This window comes from Oryctolagus cuniculus, chromosome 7, assembly GCF_964237555.1.
Source record: "Oryctolagus cuniculus chromosome 7, mOryCun1.1, whole genome shotgun sequence".
Taxonomy (NCBI): domain Eukaryota; kingdom Metazoa; phylum Chordata; class Mammalia; order Lagomorpha; family Leporidae; genus Oryctolagus; species Oryctolagus cuniculus.
Window position 1 is genome coordinate 37,231,719 of NC_091438.1, and position 18,562 is coordinate 37,250,280.

The following is an 18,562-nucleotide window of genomic DNA, read 5'->3' on the forward strand; positions in this document are numbered from 1 at the left end:
CCTAGCCCAGCGCCAGTGCCTCAGCTCTCGCACCCCTGCCTCCTTCCTAGCCTCTGCCTCTCCTGATACCCACTTCGGGCCCACGCGCTGCACTTCCGACCTCGCCGCTCTGCCGGCCGGCCACTGAGCCGCCAAGCCCCGCCGCTTCGCCTCCCCACACCCTGCTCTCACAACCAACCATCGCCAACGCGCGGCTGGCCCTAGCACCCTTCCACGACTCCTCCCGCCTTCCGGCTGCTGGACAGATGCCGGCCCCCGTTGGGGGCTCACGCCCTGGCCCTAGGCTGCTTGGGATGCCAGCCTCCAGAACAGACACCCGACTCCAGCCCTGCCACGCGCCCCACACACCGCCCCCAGTGCCCAGGGCCGGGCCCCTCCCAACCCACTGCACGGGAGGCTCCACGCCTGAGACTCTGCCCTCTGAGTCCCGTCGACCTGTCGCCCCCGAGACCTGCCCTAAGCGGCTGGGCAGCTCCGCCCTTGCCCTGGAGGTCCTGTGTGGGCACAAGGAGCCGGAGCCGCTACTTGACGAGGGCCGAGCCGGCACAGAGTAGGGCGGAGAACCGCATGCAGGGATCGAGGCGTCAATCGGGACGCAGAGCTCAGAGATGAGGCGGGGATTGGAACGTGCTACCAAATCCGTGGTGGCGTGGCCCGCGACGGGGACCGGGAGGGTCGGTTCCCTCCCGTGCGGAGAGAGCCCACGGTGAAACACCAGCGTATGCCGCTCCCCTCTCCTCCACCTTGTCCCCACACACTGGCTGGCTGTCATCTCGGCTCTCGGGCTGTCCGCAAGCCCTCTCCCACCTCCTCCCGGAGGAGGAGGCTCCCTCACCTATGGCCAGCCGCCGGCATTGCCCAGGGCTCCAGCTTGCCGGCCCTCTCCAGCCTGCTGGTCTCGCATCTGCATCCTGCATCCTGCATCCTGCATCCTGCATCCTGGGGGGTGGAGGCGGGGAGGGGTGCCAAGTGCAGGGCCCCTCTGGGACAGCTCCCACGTGTTCAAGCCCCGAGCCCACCTGGGAGCCTGGATCGGCTCACGGTGGGAAAACCAAAGCAACTGCACCCTGGGCTGCTTGGTGACTCTCAGACCCACGGAGGCCATGGCACGCGGCACCTGGCACCTGGCCCAACGGGCAGGGAGAGAAGGCGTGCCCTCTGTGTCTCTCTGTGTGTGTGTCTGTGTGTGTGTGAGTGTGTGTGTGCGCGCGCACGCAGAAGCACACGCGTTCCTGTGCGTGGTGCCGGCGGCGGTGATGTCGTGAGTGAGGACGTGAGGCCGAGTGCGTGCAGGCACCGGTCCCTGTGTGTGGAGTGGGGTGCGGCTGTTCCGGAATTGTGGCATCCTGGGTGTGCGGGTGGATGTGTGTTGGTGCGCGCGTGCCCACGTCTGGGTTGGGGGTGTTCCGGCTGCCCAGGAGTGTCGCAGAAAGGCTGGCAGGGGAGGCGCGGGAGCAGGGGGACAGCGAGCAGCCTGGAGGTGGGGAGCGGCCGAAGGTCCTGAGGTGGCGCAGCTGGCGAAAAGGACAGCAGCTGAGGGCGGCCGCGGAGGCAGAGGCACAGAGCTTGGGCCGGGGCCGGGGCTGGGGCTGGGGCGCAGTGTGCGTTGCCCCATTGCACAAGCAGTTGGCTGCGTGGTTGTGCAAAAGTGGGCGGGCTGTACTGCGGGAGGCAGAGCACACACGCCGGCCCTCCGAGGAAGAAGAAAGGCTTCCCTGACCGGGAATCGAACCAGGGCCGCGGCGGTGAGAGCGCCGAATCCTAACCACTAGACCACCAGGGAGCGTCGGGCTGCGCGTCTGGCCTGGGCCTCTGCCTGCTGCAGCCGGCGCCTGGGTGCCAATGGGCAGCAGCAGCAGCAGCAGCAGCAGCAGCAGCGCCTGGCCTGTCGCGCTACCTCCACGGCCAACCCCCCGGCTGTCCTGCCCGGGCCGGCCGACGGGCCCCCGCCCGCCATCCGCCCTGACCTCAAAAACACACGGCGCGCCTCCGTCTCCTGGCCCCCGCGCACGCCCTGCCCCGCCGCGCTCAGCCGAGTCCGCCCCACCTGGGCGGCCGGGCGCGCGCCACGACCACCGCCTCTGCCAAAAGGTGGGCGCGCTGCGTTGGCCGGGAATCGAACCCGGGTCAACTGCTTGGAAGGCAGCTATGCTCACCACTATACCACCAACGCCTCCCGCCGAGGCCGGCCTGGCCACGCGCCGCCCGGCTTGCCCGGAGCGCCCCGCCGCCCCCGTGCCCCGACGGCGCGCCTCGCCCGCACTTCCCCGCTGCCACCCCAAGGCCGCCCGGCGCCCCGCCGGCCAAGCCCAGCACGCCTGCCCGATCCACGCGCGCGCCCTCGCGCATCCACACGCACGCCAGCCGCTTCTCCGTCTGCGCACGCGCCCGCCTCCGCCCAGCGCCTCCCGGTCTCCTTACTCCTGGGAACCGGCCTCCGGATCCAGCGGAGCCCCGGCGGCGCGCGCGTCCGTATCCGTATCCGTCTCCGCGTCCGCCCTCAGCTGGCTCGTCCAAGCCCTCGTGCACCAGAGGTCCGACGGCCAGGCGACCGACCGCACCCGCAGGCTCGCTCCCCGGCTCGTCCGCGCCCCCTCACCCAGCGCACCTAGCGCACCTAGCGCACCAAGCGCACCAAGCGCACCAAGCCCTGTCGGTCGGTGGCGACCGACCGTGGGCGAGCGAAAACTCCTCGCGCGCGCCGCGCCCTGTGCGCCCAACACGGGTGCGTGTCCGGGGCCCGCAGGCCACACGGTCCCTGGTGCTCCGCGTGCGGGGGCCGGCGTGCGGGGCCTGGCCAAAAAGGGCGGCTTGCCTCCCCGTCGGGGAATCGAACCCCGGTCTCCCGCGTGACAGGCGGGGATACTCACCACTATACTAACGAGGACGGCGGCGGCCACCCTCGGGTCCCCTCGACCCCTCTGCGTCCGCCCGCCCGCCCGCCCGCCCGCACCCGACCCCTGCCCTCCACCGCCCACACACCGGCTCCAGGGCCAACCGCCACCCGTCCCCAGTGCCCAGGCCCCGGTCCCCGCAACCTAGTGCCTTCAGCCCCACGTGGACTCCCCGGCCCGGGACCACAACATGCTAGCTTCCAGGAGCATAGAGCCAACCAACCGGAGGACCCAGGGGAAGCCAGGGAGGAGGATGAAGATGAGGAAGAGCAGCAGCAGCAGCAGCAGCAGCAGCAGCAGCAGCAAGAGGAGAGGGGAGAAGAGCCAGCGGAGGGGCACAGCGAGGAAGAGGAGGAAGAGCACCCCCAGGAAAACCCAGAGGGAGAGGAGGAGGAGGAGGAAGACCACGACGACCCGGTGGGCGGGGCACAACGAGGGCGGGGGCAGCGCTGCGAACTGGAAGGAGCGGGCGGCCCGTCTGGGATGCGTCCCGGGGGGTGCTGCCGGGTGCCCCGTGCGGCCTCCAGAACCGGGCAGCGGCGCCCTGCAAGCCCCGGGAACCGCGCGGAGCTGCCCCGGGAACCGCGCAACCCGCGCGCCCCGCGGCCTGCGCCCTGGCCCCGCAGCCCAGGGCCCAGGCGGCGCGACGGACCAAGGCCGCAGTCCCTGGCGCGCTCCCCCAGCCAAGGGAACGGCCGCGCCACCCGGCCCGCCGTCAGGATGGCCGAGCGGTCTAAGGCGCTGCGTTCAGGTCGCAGTCTCCCCTGGAGGCGTGGGTTCGAATCCCACTCCTGACAAGCACGCCTTTTTGGCACGCCCGGGCCAGCCTCGCGCCCGTCGTGCAACACGCCGCTCGCCGCTCCGGCTTTCCAGCCGTCGCGAGCGAGACCCCGCCTTGCCCCGGCCCGGCCCACACGTGGGACTCGCCACAGGGACCCCGCTCCAACTGGCCAGCGCGCAGGCACTCCCGCCCACCTCTCCCCACCACACCGCTTCTCGGGACCCACCTGCCTCCGAGTCTTCCTGGCTCCTCCGCTCCTCTGCCGCCACCCTCTGCCGCTACCTTCCGCACATTCACGGCCCTCCGCCTCCCAGCCCCAGTCCCCAGATCTCCTCCACCTCTCCCCGCCACCTGCCAGCCCCAGAGCGCTGAACCGACGGGCGGCCCGCCCAGAGTCCTCCCGAGCGTCCCCTAAACACCTGTCTGCAGCCAGCCCACCGAGAGCAGCGCACTTCGGCCGCGTCCCACCTCCTCGCCCTCGCCGCGCACTCCCGCCTCCCGCCTCCCGCCTGCCAGCCTGTCTGCCTGCTCGGGACAGCGCGCTGCCCGGGATCCTGCTCCTCGGAGCCCTTGGCTGACCCCGTGCTCCCGCCTCTCTCGGCCTCAGCACAGCTGCCTCAGGAGGCACAGAGGCCACGAGTCGGGAAAACCACCCGGGGCAGTGGTTGGTGGCCGGCCGAAGGCCCAGGCGCCCTGCGGTCACCCAGCTGCACACGTTGGCTCTCCTCCACGACCCACCGCCTCCCCAGGGGCGGGGCGGGGGGCTCCATGGGCAGGCGCGCCCCACCCAGCGTGGCGGCCGGCCACACACCCGCCTTCAGCCGGTGCTCCTGTTGCAGCCGTGGCTCACACCCGAGCCCACCACCACGGGGACCGCCCCGAGTCACCTGCTCTGACGGGGACCTGGGCAGAGGGCCGGGTCTGGCCGGCTGCATCCTGGCTCTCTCTGGGCTCCAGCGCCCCTCCTTCCCCGTGCCCTGGGATGCAGACAACAACCCAGCAGGAGCTGAAGCTCTGTGCTTCTCTCTCTTTCTCTGTCTGCCTGCCTCTTGCTCTCTAGCTCGCTCTCTCTCTCTCTCTCTCTCGTGTGTGTGTGTGTGTGTGTGTGTGTGTGTGTGTGTGTCTCCCTCCCAAACCCCACCCACCCATCCAAGGCCAACCACCACCACACCACACCACACCACACCCCCTCCAACCCCACCCCAGCCAACCATTCCGCCCATCCTCAACTCTAGGCAGCTTGCCAAGCAGCCTGGGCCCTAGAGGCGCGTGGAGCAGCTCCTTCTGCTTGCGCGTGGTCGCCCTGCTCCACGGAAAGCGGCTGCAACGGAGCAGCTCGTGGTGATCAGCCTGTGGGCCTGTGGCGGCTCCTGGCGGCGCCCGCCGACGGTGCATGGGTGGTTCAGTGGTAGAATTCTCGCCTGCCACGCGGGAGGCCCGGGTTCGATTCCCGGCCCATGCAGCTCCTGCTCCCCTTTTGCTTGGGCAGCCCCAGCAGTGCCTCTGCGCAAGCCGCTCCCTCGGGCTCCTCTCTGGCCAGCCTTGCACCAGCACTCTTGGCACACGCGCTCCCCAGCCCCCCTGGCCGCCGAACCCCGCCTAGCCCAGCGCCAGTGCCTCAGCTCTCGCACCCCTGCCTCCTTCCTAGCCTCTGCCTCTCCTGATACCCACTTCGGGCCCACGCGCTGCACTTCCGACCTCGCCGCTCTGCCGGCCGGCCACTGAGCCGCCAAGCCCCGCCGCTTCGCCTCCCCACACCCTGCTCTCACAACCAACCATCGCCAACGCGCGGCTGGCCCTAGCACCCTTCCACGACTCCTCCCGCCTTCCGGCTGCTGGACAGATGCCGGCCCCCGTTGGGGGCTCACGCCCTGGCCCTAGGCTGCTTGGGATGCCAGCCTCCAGAACAGACACCCGACTCCAGCCCTGCCACGCGCCCCACACACCGCCCCCAGTGCCCAGGGCCGGGCCCCTCCCAACCCACTGCACGGGAGGCTCCACGCCTGAGACTCTGCCCTCTGAGTCCCGTCGACCTGTCGCCCCCGAGACCTGCCCTAAGCGGCTGGGCAGCTCCGCCCTTGCCCTGGAGGTCCTGTGTGGGCACAAGGAGCCGGAGCCGCTACTTGACGAGGGCCGAGCCGGCACAGAGTAGGGCGGAGAACCGCATGCAGGGATCGAGGCGTCAATCGGGACGCAGAGCTCAGAGATGAGGCGGGGATTGGAACGTGCTACCAAATCCGTGGTGGCGTGGCCCGCGACGGGGACCGGGAGGGTCGGTTCCCTCCCGTGCGGAGAGAGCCCACGGTGAAACGCCAGCGTATGCCGCTCCCCTCTCCTCCACCTTGTCCCCACACACTGGCTGGCTGTCATCTCGGCTCTCGGGCTGTCCGCAAGCCCTCTCCCACCTCCTCCCGGAGGAGGAGGCTCCCTCACCTATGGCCAGCCGCCGGCATTGCCCAGGGCTCCAGCTTGCCGGCCCTCTCCAGCCTGCTGGTCTCGCATCTGCATCCTGCATCCTGCATCCTGCATCCTGCATCCTGCATCCTGCATCCTGGGGGGTGGAGGCGGGGAGGGGTGCCAAGTGCAGGGCCCCTCTGGGACAGCTCCCACGTGTTCAAGCCCCGAGCCCACCTGGGAGCCTGGATCGGCTCACGGTGGGAAAACCAAAGCAACTGCACCCTGGGCTGCTTGGTGACTCTCAGACCCACGGAGGCCATGGCACGCGGCACCTGGCACCTGGCCCAACGGGCAGGGAGAGAAGGCGTGCCCTCTGTGTCTCTCTGTGTGTGTGTCTGTGTGTGTGTGAGTGTGTGTGTGCGCGCGCACGCAGAAGCACACGCGTTCCTGTGCGTGGTGCCGGCGGCGGTGATGTCGTGAGTGAGGACGTGAGGCCGAGTGCGTGCAGGCACCGGTCCCTGTGTGTGGAGTGGGGTGCGGCTGTTCCGGAATTGTGGCATCCTGGGTGTGCGGGTGGATGTGTGTTGGTGCGCGCGTGCCCACGTCTGGGTTGGGGGTGTTCCGGCTGCCCAGGAGTGTCGCAGAAAGGCTGGCAGGGGAGGCGCGGGAGCAGGGGGACAGCGAGCAGCCTGGAGGTGGGGAGCGGCCGAAGGTCCTGAGGTGGCGCAGCTGGCGAAAAGGACAGCAGCTGAGGGCGGCCGCGGAGGCAGAGGCACAGAGCTTGGGCCGGGGCCGGGGCTGGGGCTGGGGCGCAGTGTGCGTTGCCCCATTGCACAAGCAGTTGGCTGCGTGGTTGTGCAAAAGTGGGCGGGCTGTACTGCGGGAGGCAGAGCACACACGCCGGCCCTCCGAGGAAGAAGAAAGGCTTCCCTGACCGGGAATCGAACCCGGGCCGCGGCGGTGAGAGCGCCGAATCCTAACCACTAGACCACCAGGGAGCGTCGGGCTGCGCGTCTGGCCTGGGCCTCTGCCTGCTGCAGCCGGCGCCTGGGTGCCAATGGGCAGCAGCAGCAGCAGCAGCAGCAGCAGCAGCAGCGCCTGGCCTGTCGCGCTACCTCCACGGCCAACCCCCCGGCTGTCCTGCCCGGGCCGGCCGACGGGCCCCCGCCCGCCATCCGCCCTGACCTCAAAAACACACGGCGCGCCTCCGTCTCCTGGCCCCCGCGCACGCCCTGCCCCGCCGCGCTCAGCCGAGTCCGCCCCACCTGGGCGGCCGGGCGCGCGCCACGACCACCGCCTCTGCCAAAAGGTGGGCGCGCTGCGTTGGCCGGGAATCGAACCCGGGTCAACTGCTTGGAAGGCAGCTATGCTCACCACTATACCACCAACGCCTCCCGCCGAGGCCGGCCTGGCCACGCGCCGCCCGGCTTGCCCGGAGCGCCCCGCCGCCCCCGTGCCCCGACGGCGCGCCTCGCCCGCACTTCCCCGCTGCCACCCCAAGGCCGCCCGGCGCCCCGCCGGCCAAGCCCAGCACGCCTGCCCGATCCACGCGCGCGCCCTCGCGCATCCACACGCACGCCAGCCGCTTCTCCGTCTGCGCACGCGCCCGCCTCCGCCCAGCGCCTCCCGGTCTCCTTACTCCTGGGAACCGGCCTCCGGATCCAGCGGAGCCCCGGCGGCGCGCGCGTCCGTATCCGTATCCGTCTCCGCGTCCGCCCTCAGCTGGCTCGTCCAAGCCCTCGTGCACCAGAGGTCCGACGGCCAGGCGACCGACCGCACCCGCAGGCTCGCTCCCCGGCTCGTCCGCGCCCCCTCACCCAGCGCACCTAGCGCACCTAGCGCACCAAGCGCACCAAGCGCACCAAGCCCTGTCGGTCGGTGGCGACCGACCGTGGGCGAGCGAAAACTCCTCGCGCGCGCCGCGCCCTGTGCGCCCAACACGGGTGCGTGTCCGGGGCCCGCAGGCCACACGGTCCCTGGTGCTCCGCGTGCGGGGGCCGGCGTGCGGGGCCTGGCCAAAAAGGGCGGCTTGCCTCCCCGTCGGGGAATCGAACCCCGGTCTCCCGCGTGACAGGCGGGGATACTCACCACTATACTAACGAGGACGGCGGCGGCCACCCTCGGGTCCCCTCGACCCCTCTGCGTCCGCCCGCCCGCCCGCCCGCCCGCACCCGACCCCTGCCCTCCACCGCCCACACACCGGCTCCAGGGCCAACCGCCACCCGTCCCCAGTGCCCAGGCCCCGGTCCCCGCAACCTAGTGCCTTCAGCCCCACGTGGACTCCCCGGCCCGGGACCACAACATGCTAGCTTCCAGGAGCATAGAGCCAACCAACCGGAGGACCCAGGGGAAGCCAGGGAGGAGGATGAAGATGAGGAAGAGCAGCAGCAGCAGCAGCAGCAGCAGCAGCAGCAGCAAGAGGAGAGGGGAGAAGAGCCAGCGGAGGGGCACAGCGAGGAAGAGGAGGAAGAGCACCCCCAGGAAAACCCAGAGGGAGAGGAGGAGGAGGAGGAAGACCACGACGACCCGGTGGGCGGGGCACAACGAGGGCGGGGGCAGCGCTGCGAACTGGAAGGAGCGGGCGGCCCGTCTGGGATGCGTCCCGGGGGGTGCTGCCGGGTGCCCCGTGCGGCCTCCAGAACCGGGCAGCGGCGCCCTGCAAGCCCCGGGAACCGCGCGGAGCTGCCCCGGGAACCGCGCAACCCGCGCGCCCCGCGGCCTGCGCCCTGGCCCCGCAGCCCAGGGCCCAGGCGGCGCGACGGACCAAGGCCGCAGTCCCTGGCGCGCTCCCCCAGCCAAGGGAACGGCCGCGCCACCCGGCCCGCCGTCAGGATGGCCGAGCGGTCTAAGGCGCTGCGTTCAGGTCGCAGTCTCCCCTGGAGGCGTGGGTTCGAATCCCACTCCTGACAAGCACGCCTTTTTGGCACGCCCGGGCCAGCCTCGCGCCCGTCGTGCAACACGCCGCTCGCCGCTCCGGCTTTCCAGCCGTCGCGAGCGAGACCCCGCCTTGCCGGCCCGGCCCACACGTGGGACTCGCCACAGGGACCCCGCTCCAACTGGCCAGCGCGCAGGCACTCCCGCCCACCTCTCCCCACCACACCGCTTCTCGGGACCCACCTGCCTCCGAGTCTTCCTGGCTCCTCCGCTCCTCTGCCGCCACCCTCTGCCGCTACCTTCCGCACATTCACGGCCCTCCGCCTCCCAGCCCCAGTCCCCAGATCTCCTCCACCTCTCCCCGCCACCTGCCAGCCCCAGAGCGCTGAACCGACGGGCGGCCCGCCCAGAGTCCTCCCGAGCGTCCCCTAAACACCTGTCTGCAGCCAGCCCACCGAGAGCAGCGCACTTCGGCCGCGTCCCACCTCCTCGCCCTCGCCGCGCACTCCCGCCTCCCGCCTCCCGCCTGCCAGCCTGTCTGCCTGCTCGGGACAGCGCGCTGCCCGGGATCCTGCTCCTCGGAGCCCTTGGCTGACCCCGTGCTCCCGCCTCTCTCGGCCTCAGCACAGCTGCCTCAGGAGGCACAGAGGCCACGAGTCGGGAAAACCACCCGGGGCAGTGGTTGGTGGCCGGCCGAAGGCCCAGGCGCCCTGCGGTCACCCAGCTGCACACGTTGGCTCTCCTCCACGACCCACCGCCTCCCCAGGGGCGGGGCGGGGGGCTCCATGGGCAGGCGCGCCCCACCCAGCGTGGCGGCCGGCCACACACCCGCCTTCAGCCGGTGCTCCTGTTGCAGCCGTGGCTCACACCCGAGCCCACCACCACGGGGACCGCCCCGAGTCACCTGCTCTGACGGGGACCTGGGCAGAGGGCCGGGTCTGGCCGGCTGCATCCTGGCTCTCTCTGGGCTCCAGCGCCCCTCCTTCCCCGTGCCCTGGGATGCAGACAACAACCCAGCAGGAGCTGAAGCTCTGTGCTTCTCTCTCTTTCTCTGTCTGCCTGCCTCTTGCTCTCTAGCTCGCTCTCTCTCTCTCTCTCTCTCTCGTGTGTGTGTGTGTGTGTGTGTGTGTGTCTCCCTCCCAAACCCCACCCACCCATCCAAGGCCAACCACCACCACACCACACCACACCACACCCCCTCCAACCCCACCCCAGCCAACCATTCCGCCCATCCTCAACTCTAGGCAGCTTGCCAAGCAGCCTGGGCCCTAGAGGCGCGTGGAGCAGCTCCTTCTGCTTGCGCGTGGTCGCCCTGCTCCACGGAAAGCGGCTGCAACGGAGCAGCTCGTGGTGATCAGCCTGTGGGCCTGTGGCGGCTCCTGGCGGCGCCCGCCGACGGTGCATGGGTGGTTCAGTGGTAGAATTCTCGCCTGCCACGCGGGAGGCCCGGGTTCGATTCCCGGCCCATGCAGCTCCTGCTCCCCTTTTGCTTGGGCAGCCCCAGCAGTGCCTCTGCGCAAGCCGCTCCCTCGGGCTCCTCTCTGGCCAGCCTTGCACCAGCACTCTTGGCACACGCGCTCCCCAGCCCCCCTGGCCGCCGAACCCCGCCTAGCCCAGCGCCAGTGCCTCAGCTCTCGCACCCCTGCCTCCTTCCTAGCCTCTGCCTCTCCTGATACCCACTTCGGGCCCACGCGCTGCACTTCCGACCTCGCCGCTCTGCCGGCCGGCCACTGAGCCGCCAAGCCCCGCCGCTTCGCCTCCCCACACCCTGCTCTCACAACCAACCATCGCCAACGCGCGGCTGGCCCTAGCACCCTTCCACGACTCCTCCCGCCTTCCGGCTGCTGGACAGATGCCGGCCCCCGTTGGGGGCTCACGCCCTGGCCCTAGGCTGCTTGGGATGCCAGCCTCCAGAACAGACACCCGACTCCAGCCCTGCCACGCGCCCCACACACCGCCCCCAGTGCCCAGGGCCGGGCCCCTCCCAACCCACTGCACGGGAGGCTCCACGCCTGAGACTCTGCCCTCTGAGTCCCGTCGACCTGTCGCCCCCGAGACCTGCCCTAAGCGGCTGGGCAGCTCCGCCCTTGCCCTGGAGGTCCTGTGTGGGCACAAGGAGCCGGAGCCGCTACTTGACGAGGGCCGAGCCGGCACAGAGTAGGGCGGAGAACCGCATGCAGGGATCGAGGCGTCAATCGGGACGCAGAGCTCAGAGATGAGGCGGGGATTGGAACGTGCTACCAAATCCGTGGTGGCGTGGCCCGCGACGGGGACCGGGAGGGTCGGTTCCCTCCCGTGCGGAGAGAGCCCACGGTGAAACACCAGCGTATGCCGCTCCCCTCTCCTCCACCTTGTCCCCACACACTGGCTGGCTGTCATCTCGGCTCTCGGGCTGTCCGCAAGCCCTCTCCCACCTCCTCCCGGAGGAGGAGGCTCCCTCACCTATGGCCAGCCGCCGGCATTGCCCAGGGCTCCAGCTTGCCGGCCCTCTCCAGCCTGCTGGTCTCGCATCTGCATCCTGCATCCTGCATCCTGCATCCTGCATCCTGGGGGGTGGAGGCGGGGAGGGGTGCCAAGTGCAGGGCCCCTCTGGGACAGCTCCCACGTGTTCAAGCCCCGAGCCCACCTGGGAGCCTGGATCGGCTCACGGTGGGAAAACCAAAGCAACTGCACCCTGGGCTGCTTGGTGACTCTCAGACCCACGGAGGCCATGGCACGCGGCACCTGGCACCTGGCCCAACGGGCAGGGAGAGAAGGCGTGCCCTCTGTGTCTCTCTGTGTGTGTGTCTGTGTGTGTGTGAGTGTGTGTGTGCGCGCGCACGCAGAAGCACACGCGTTCCTGTGCGTGGTGCCGGCGGCGGTGATGTCGTGAGTGAGGACGTGAGGCCGAGTGCGTGCAGGCACCGGTCCCTGTGTGTGGAGTGGGGTGCGGCTGTTCCGGAATTGTGGCATCCTGGGTGTGCGGGTGGATGTGTGTTGGTGCGCGCGTGCCCACGTCTGGGTTGGGGGTGTTCCGGCTGCCCAGGAGTGTCGCAGAAAGGCTGGCAGGGGAGGCGCGGGAGCAGGGGGACAGCGAGCAGCCTGGAGGTGGGGAGCGGCCGAAGGTCCTGAGGTGGCGCAGCTGGCGAAAAGGACAGCAGCTGAGGGCGGCCGCGGAGGCAGAGGCACAGAGCTTGGGCCGGGGCCGGGGCTGGGGCTGGGGCGCAGTGTGCGTTGCCCCATTGCACAAGCAGTTGGCTGCGTGGTTGTGCAAAAGTGGGCGGGCTGTACTGCGGGAGGCAGAGCACACACGCCGGCCCTCCGAGGAAGAAGAAAGGCTTCCCTGACCGGGAATCGAACCAGGGCCGCGGCGGTGAGAGCGCCGAATCCTAACCACTAGACCACCAGGGAGCGTCGGGCTGCGCGTCTGGCCTGGGCCTCTGCCTGCTGCAGCCGGCGCCTGGGTGCCAATGGGCAGCAGCAGCAGCAGCAGCAGCAGCAGCAGCAGCGCCTGGCCTGTCGCGCTACCTCCACGGCCAACCCCCCGGCTGTCCTGCCCGGGCCGGCCGACGGGCCCCCGCCCGCCATCCGCCCTGACCTCAAAAACACACGGCGCGCCTCCGTCTCCTGGCCCCCGCGCACGCCCTGCCCCGCCGCGCTCAGCCGAGTCCGCCCCACCTGGGCGGCCGGGCGCGCGCCACGACCACCGCCTCTGCCAAAAGGTGGGCGCGCTGCGTTGGCCGGGAATCGAACCCGGGTCAACTGCTTGGAAGGCAGCTATGCTCACCACTATACCACCAACGCCTCCCGCCGAGGCCGGCCTGGCCACGCGCCGCCCGGCTTGCCCGGAGCGCCCCGCCGCCCCCGTGCCCCGACGGCGCGCCTCGCCCGCACTTCCCCGCTGCCACCCCAAGGCCGCCCGGCGCCCCGCCGGCCAAGCCCAGCACGCCTGCCCGATCCACGCGCGCGCCCTCGCGCATCCACACGCACGCCAGCCGCTTCTCCGTCTGCGCACGCGCCCGCCTCCGCCCAGCGCCTCCCGGTCTCCTTACTCCTGGGAACCGGCCTCCGGATCCAGCGGAGCCCCGGCGGCGCGCGCGTCCGTATCCGTATCCGTCTCCGCGTCCGCCCTCAGCTGGCTCGTCCAAGCCCTCGTGCACCAGAGGTCCGACGGCCAGGCGACCGACCGCACCCGCAGGCTCGCTCCCCGGCTCGTCCGCGCCCCCTCACCCAGCGCACCTAGCGCACCTAGCGCACCAAGCGCACCAAGCGCACCAAGCCCTGTCGGTCGGTGGCGACCGACCGTGGGCGAGCGAAAACTCCTCGCGCGCGCCGCGCCCTGTGCGCCCAACACGGGTGCGTGTCCGGGGCCCGCAGGCCACACGGTCCCTGGTGCTCCGCGTGCGGGGGCCGGCGTGCGGGGCCTGGCCAAAAAGGGCGGCTTGCCTCCCCGTCGGGGAATCGAACCCCGGTCTCCCGCGTGACAGGCGGGGATACTCACCACTATACTAACGAGGACGGCGGCGGCCACCCTCGGGTCCCCTCGACCCCTCTGCGTCCGCCCGCCCGCCCGCCCGCCCGCACCCGACCCCTGCCCTCCACCGCCCACACACCGGCTCCAGGGCCAACCGCCACCCGTCCCCAGTGCCCAGGCCCCGGTCCCCGCAACCTAGTGCCTTCAGCCCCACGTGGACTCCCCGGCCCGGGACCACAACATGCTAGCTTCCAGGAGCATAGAGCCAACCAACCGGAGGACCCAGGGGAAGCCAGGGAGGAGGATGAAGATGAGGAAGAGCAGCAGCAGCAGCAGCAGCAGCAGCAGCAGCAGCAAGAGGAGAGGGGAGAAGAGCCAGCGGAGGGGCACAGCGAGGAAGAGGAGGAAGAGCACCCCCAGGAAAACCCAGAGGGAGAGGAGGAGGAGGAGGAAGACCACGACGACCCGGTGGGCGGGGCACAACGAGGGCGGGGGCAGCGCTGCGAACTGGAAGGAGCGGGCGGCCCGTCTGGGATGCGTCCCGGGGGGTGCTGCCGGGTGCCCCGTGCGGCCTCCAGAACCGGGCAGCGGCGCCCTGCAAGCCCCGGGAACCGCGCGGAGCTGCCCCGGGAACCGCGCAACCCGCGCGCCCCGCGGCCTGCGCCCTGGCCCCGCAGCCCAGGGCCCAGGCGGCGCGACGGACCAAGGCCGCAGTCCCTGGCGCGCTCCCCCAGCCAAGGGAACGGCCGCGCCACCCGGCCCGCCGTCAGGATGGCCGAGCGGTCTAAGGCGCTGCGTTCAGGTCGCAGTCTCCCCTGGAGGCGTGGGTTCGAATCCCACTCCTGACAAGCACGCCTTTTTGGCACGCCCGGGCCAGCCTCGCGCCCGTCGTGCAACACGCCGCTCGCCGCTCCGGCTTTCCAGCCGTCGCGAGCGAGACCCCGCCTTGCCGGCCCGGCCCACACGTGGGACTCGCCACAGGGACCCCGCTCCAACTGGCCAGCGCGCAGGCACTCCCGCCCACCTCTCCCCACCACACCGCTTCTCGGGACCCACCTGCCTCCGAGTCTTCCTGGCTCCTCCGCTCCTCTGCCGCCACCCTCTGCCGCTACCTTCCGCACATTCACGGCCCTCCGCCTCCCAGCCCCAGTCCCCAGATCTCCTCCACCTCTCCCCGCCACCTGCCAGCCCCAGAGCGCTGAACCGACGGGCGGCCCGCCCAGAGTCCTCCCGAGCGTCCCCTAAACACCTGTCTGCAGCCAGCCCACCGAGAGCAGCGCACTTCGGCCGCGTCCCACCTCCTCGCCCTCGCCGCGCACTCCCGCCTCCCGCCTCCCGCCTGCCAGCCTGTCTGCCTGCTCGGGACAGCGCGCTGCCCGGGATCCTGCTCCTCGGAGCCCTTGGCTGACCCCGTGCTCCCGCCTCTCTCGGCCTCAGCACAGCTGCCTCAGGAGGCACAGAGGCCACGAGTCGGGAAAACCACCCGGGGCAGTGGTTGGTGGCCGGCCGAAGGCCCAGGCGCCCTGCGGTCACCCAGCTGCACACGTTGGCTCTCCTCCACGACCCACCGCCTCCCCAGGGGCGGGGCGGGGGGCTCCATGGGCAGGCGCGCCCCACCCAGCGTGGCGGCCGGCCACACACCCGCCTTCAGCCGGTGCTCCTGTTGCAGCCGTGGCTCACACCCGAGCCCACCACCACGGGGACCGCCCCGAGTCACCTGCTCTGACGGGGACCTGGGCAGAGGGCCGGGTCTGGCCGGCTGCATCCTGGCTCTCTCTGGGCTCCAGCGCCCCTCCTTCCCCGTGCCCTGGGATGCAGACAACAACCCAGCAGGAGCTGAAGCTCTGTGCTTCTCTCTCTTTCTCTGTCTGCCTGCCTCTTGCTCTCTAGCTCGCTCTCTCTCTCTCTCTCTCTCGTGTGTGTGTGTGTGTGTGTGTGTGTGTGTGTGTGTGTGTGTGTCTCCCTCCCAAACCCCACCCACCCATCCAAGGCCAACCACCACCACACCACACCACACCACACCCCCTCCAACCCCACCCCAGCCAACCATTCCGCCCATCCTCAACTCTAGGCAGCTTGCCAAGCAGCCTGGGCCCTAGAGGCGCGTGGAGCAGCTCCTTCTGCTTGCGCGTGGTCGCCCTGCTCCACGGAAAGCGGCTGCAACGGAGCAGCTCGTGGTGATCAGCCTGTGGGCCTGTGGCGGCTCCTGGCGGCGCCCGCCGACGGTGCATGGGTGGTTCAGTGGTAGAATTCTCGCCTGCCACGCGGGAGGCCCGGGTTCGATTCCCGGCCCATGCAGCTCCTGCTCCCCTTTTGCTTGGGCAGCCCCAGCAGTGCCTCTGCGCAAGCCGCTCCCTCGGGCTCCTCTCTGGCCAGCCTTGCACCAGCACTCTTGGCACACGCGCTCCCCAGCCCCCCTGGCCGCCGAACCCCGCCTAGCCCAGCGCCAGTGCCTCAGCTCTCGCACCCCTGCCTCCTTCCTAGCCTCTGCCTCTCCTGATACCCACTTCGGGCCCACGCGCTGCACTTCCGACCTCGCCGCTCTGCCGGCCGGCCACTGAGCCGCCAAGCCCCGCCGCTTCGCCTCCCCACACCCTGCTCTCACAACCAACCATCGCCAACGCGCGGCTGGCCCTAGCACCCTTCCACGACTCCTCCCGCCTTCCGGCTGCTGGACAGATGCCGGCCCCCGTTGGGGGCTCACGCCCTGGCCCTAGGCTGCTTGGGATGCCAGCCTCCAGAACAGACACCCGACTCCAGCCCTGCCACGCGCCCCACACACCGCCCCCAGTGCCCAGGGCCGGGCCCCTCCCAACCCACTGCACGGGAGGCTCCACGCCTGAGACTCTGCCCTCTGAGTCCCGTCGACCTGTCGCCCCCGAGACCTGCCCTAAGCGGCTGGGCAGCTCCGCCCTTGCCCTGGAGGTCCTGTGTGGGCACAAGGAGCCGGAGCCGCTACTTGACGAGGGCCGAGCCGGCACAGAGTAGGGCGGAGAACCGCATGCAGGGATCGAGGCGTCAATCGGGACGCAGAGCTCAGAGATGAGGCGGGGATTGGAACGTGCTACCAAATCCGTGGTGGCGTGGCCCGCGACGGGGACCGGGAGGGTCGGTTCCCTCCCGTGCGGAGAGAGCCCACGGTGAAACGCCAGCGTATGCCGCTCCCCTCTCCTCCACCTTGTCCCCACACACTGGCTGGCTGTCATCTCGGCTCTCGGGCTGTCCGCAAGCCCTCTCCCACCTCCTCCCGGAGGAGGAGGCTCCCTCACCTATGGCCAGCCGCCGGCATTGCCCAGGGCTCCAGCTTGCCGGCCCTCTCCAGCCTGCTGGTCTCGCATCTGCATCCTGCATCCTGCATCCTGCATCCTGCATCCTGCATCCTGCATCCTGGGGGGTGGAGGCGGGGAGGGGTGCCAAGTGCAGGGCCCCTCTGGGACAGCTCCCACGTGTTCAAGCCCCGAGCCCACCTGGGAGCCTGGATCGGCTCACGGTGGGAAAACCAAAGCAACTGCACCCTGGGCTGCTTGGTGACTCTCAGACCCACGGAGGCCATGGCACGCGGCACCTGGCACCTGGCCCAACGGGCAGGGAGAGAAGGCGTGCCCTCTGTGTCTCTCTGTGTGTGTGTCTGTGTGTGTGTGAGTGTGTGTGTGCGCGCGCACGCAGAAGCACACGCGTTCCTGTGCGTGGTGCCGGCGGCGGTGATGTCGTGAGTGAGGACGTGAGGCCGAGTGCGTGCAGGCACCGGTCCCTGTGTGTGGAGTGGGGTGCGGCTGTTCCGGAATTGTGGCATCCTGGGTGTGCGGGTGGATGTGTGTTGGTGCGCGCGTGCCCACGTCTGGGTTGGGGGTGTTCCGGCTGCCCAGGAGTGTCGCAGAAAGGCTGGCAGGGGAGGCGCGGGAGCAGGGGGACAGCGAGCAGCCTGGAGGTGGGGAGCGGCCGAAGGTCCTGAGGTGGCGCAGCTGGCGAAAAGGACAGCAGCTGAGGGCGGCCGCGGAGGCAGAGGCACAGAGCTTGGGCCGGGGCCGGGGCTGGGGCTGGGGCGCAGTGTGCGTTGCCCCATTGCACAAGCAGTTGGCTGCGTGGTTGTGCAAAAGTGGGCGGGCTGTACTGCGGGAGGCAGAGCACACACGCCGGCCCTCCGAGGAAGAAGAAAGGCTTCCCTGACCGGGAATCGAACCCGGGCCGCGGCGGTGAGAGCGCCGAATCCTAACCACTAGACCACCAGGGAGCGTCGGGCTGCGCGTCTGGCCTGGGCCTCTGCCTGCTGCAGCCGGCGCCTGGGTGCCAATGGGCAGCAGCAGCAGCAGCAGCAGCAGCAGCAGCGCCTGGCCTGTCGCGCTACCTCCACGGCCAACCCCCCGGCTGTCCTGCCCGGGCCGGCCGACGGGCCCCCGCCCGCCATCCGCCCTGACCTCAAAAACACACGGCGCGCCTCCGTCTCCTGGCCCCCGCGCACGCCCTGCCCCGCCGCGCTCAGCCGAGTCCACCCCACCTGGGCGGCCGGGCGCGCGCCACGACCACCGCCTCTGCCAAAAGGTGGGCGCGCTGCGTTGGCCGGGAATCGAACCCGGGTCAACTGCTTGGAAGGCAGCTATGCTCACCACTATACCACCAACGCCTCCCGCCGAGGCCGGCCTGGCCACGCGCCGCCCGGCTTGCCCGGAGCGCCCCGCCGCCCCCGTGCCCCGACGGCGCGCCTCGCCCGCACTTCCCCGCTGCCACCCCAAGGCCGCCCGGCGCCCCGCCGGCCAAGCCCAGCACGCCTGCCCGATCCACGCGCGCGCCCTCGCGCATCCACACGCACGCCAGCCGCTTCTCCGTCTGCGCACGCGCCCGCCTCCGCCCAGCGCCTCCCGGTCTCCTTACTCCTGGGAACCGGCCTCCGGATCCAGCGGAGCCCCGGCGGCGCGCGCGTCCGTATCCGTATCCGTCTCCGCGTCCGCCCTCAGCTGGCTCGTCCAAGCCCTCGTGCACCAGAGGTCCGACGGCCAGGCGACCGACCGCACCCGCAGGCTCGCTCCCCGGCTCGTCCGCGCCCCCTCACCCAGCGCACCTAGCGCACCTAGCGCACCAAGCGCACCAAGCCCTGTCGGTCGGTGGCGACCGACCGTGGGCGAGCGAAAACTCCTCGCGCGCGCCGCGCCCTGTGCGCCCAACACG

General features: G+C 70.9%; 15 non-coding genes across 15 annotated transcripts; 6 read left to right on the top strand and 9 right to left on the bottom strand.

Annotated features, from left to right (window-relative positions):
• Window positions 1-2,101: 2,101 nt before the first annotated feature.
• Window positions 2,102-2,173, bottom strand: TRNAG-UCC (transfer RNA glycine (anticodon UCC)). Its single transcript has one exon. It is a non-coding gene; the product is annotated as a tRNA-Gly (tRNA).
• Window positions 2,174-2,815: 642 nt separating this feature from the next.
• TRNAD-GUC (transfer RNA aspartic acid (anticodon GUC)) lies at window positions 2,816-2,887 on the bottom strand. The gene has a single exon. It is a non-coding gene; the product is annotated as a tRNA-Asp (tRNA).
• A 721-nt stretch (window positions 2,888-3,608) lies between these two features.
• TRNAL-CAG (transfer RNA leucine (anticodon CAG)) lies at window positions 3,609-3,691 on the top strand. Its single transcript has one exon. It is a non-coding gene; the product is annotated as a tRNA-Leu (tRNA).
• Window positions 3,692-5,066: 1,375 nt separating this feature from the next.
• TRNAG-GCC (transfer RNA glycine (anticodon GCC)) lies at window positions 5,067-5,137 on the top strand. Its single transcript has one exon. It is a non-coding gene; the product is annotated as a tRNA-Gly (tRNA).
• A 1,861-nt stretch (window positions 5,138-6,998) lies between these two features.
• On the bottom strand, window positions 6,999-7,070 carry TRNAE-CUC (transfer RNA glutamic acid (anticodon CUC)). Its single transcript has one exon. It is a non-coding gene; the product is annotated as a tRNA-Glu (tRNA).
• A 321-nt stretch (window positions 7,071-7,391) lies between these two features.
• On the bottom strand, window positions 7,392-7,463 carry TRNAG-UCC (transfer RNA glycine (anticodon UCC)). The gene has a single exon. It is a non-coding gene; the product is annotated as a tRNA-Gly (tRNA).
• A 642-nt stretch (window positions 7,464-8,105) lies between these two features.
• Window positions 8,106-8,177, bottom strand: TRNAD-GUC (transfer RNA aspartic acid (anticodon GUC)). The gene has a single exon. It is a non-coding gene; the product is annotated as a tRNA-Asp (tRNA).
• A 721-nt stretch (window positions 8,178-8,898) lies between these two features.
• Window positions 8,899-8,981, top strand: TRNAL-CAG (transfer RNA leucine (anticodon CAG)). Its single transcript has one exon. It is a non-coding gene; the product is annotated as a tRNA-Leu (tRNA).
• A 1,365-nt stretch (window positions 8,982-10,346) lies between these two features.
• On the top strand, window positions 10,347-10,417 carry TRNAG-GCC (transfer RNA glycine (anticodon GCC)). The gene has a single exon. It is a non-coding gene; the product is annotated as a tRNA-Gly (tRNA).
• A 2,240-nt stretch (window positions 10,418-12,657) lies between these two features.
• TRNAG-UCC (transfer RNA glycine (anticodon UCC)) lies at window positions 12,658-12,729 on the bottom strand. Its single transcript has one exon. It is a non-coding gene; the product is annotated as a tRNA-Gly (tRNA).
• A 642-nt stretch (window positions 12,730-13,371) lies between these two features.
• TRNAD-GUC (transfer RNA aspartic acid (anticodon GUC)) lies at window positions 13,372-13,443 on the bottom strand. The gene has a single exon. It is a non-coding gene; the product is annotated as a tRNA-Asp (tRNA).
• Window positions 13,444-14,164: 721 nt separating this feature from the next.
• Window positions 14,165-14,247, top strand: TRNAL-CAG (transfer RNA leucine (anticodon CAG)). The gene has a single exon. It is a non-coding gene; the product is annotated as a tRNA-Leu (tRNA).
• Window positions 14,248-15,626: 1,379 nt separating this feature from the next.
• Window positions 15,627-15,697, top strand: TRNAG-GCC (transfer RNA glycine (anticodon GCC)). Its single transcript has one exon. It is a non-coding gene; the product is annotated as a tRNA-Gly (tRNA).
• A 1,861-nt stretch (window positions 15,698-17,558) lies between these two features.
• Window positions 17,559-17,630, bottom strand: TRNAE-CUC (transfer RNA glutamic acid (anticodon CUC)). The gene has a single exon. It is a non-coding gene; the product is annotated as a tRNA-Glu (tRNA).
• A 318-nt stretch (window positions 17,631-17,948) lies between these two features.
• TRNAG-UCC (transfer RNA glycine (anticodon UCC)) lies at window positions 17,949-18,020 on the bottom strand. The gene has a single exon. It is a non-coding gene; the product is annotated as a tRNA-Gly (tRNA).
• Window positions 18,021-18,562: the final 542 nt, after the last annotated feature.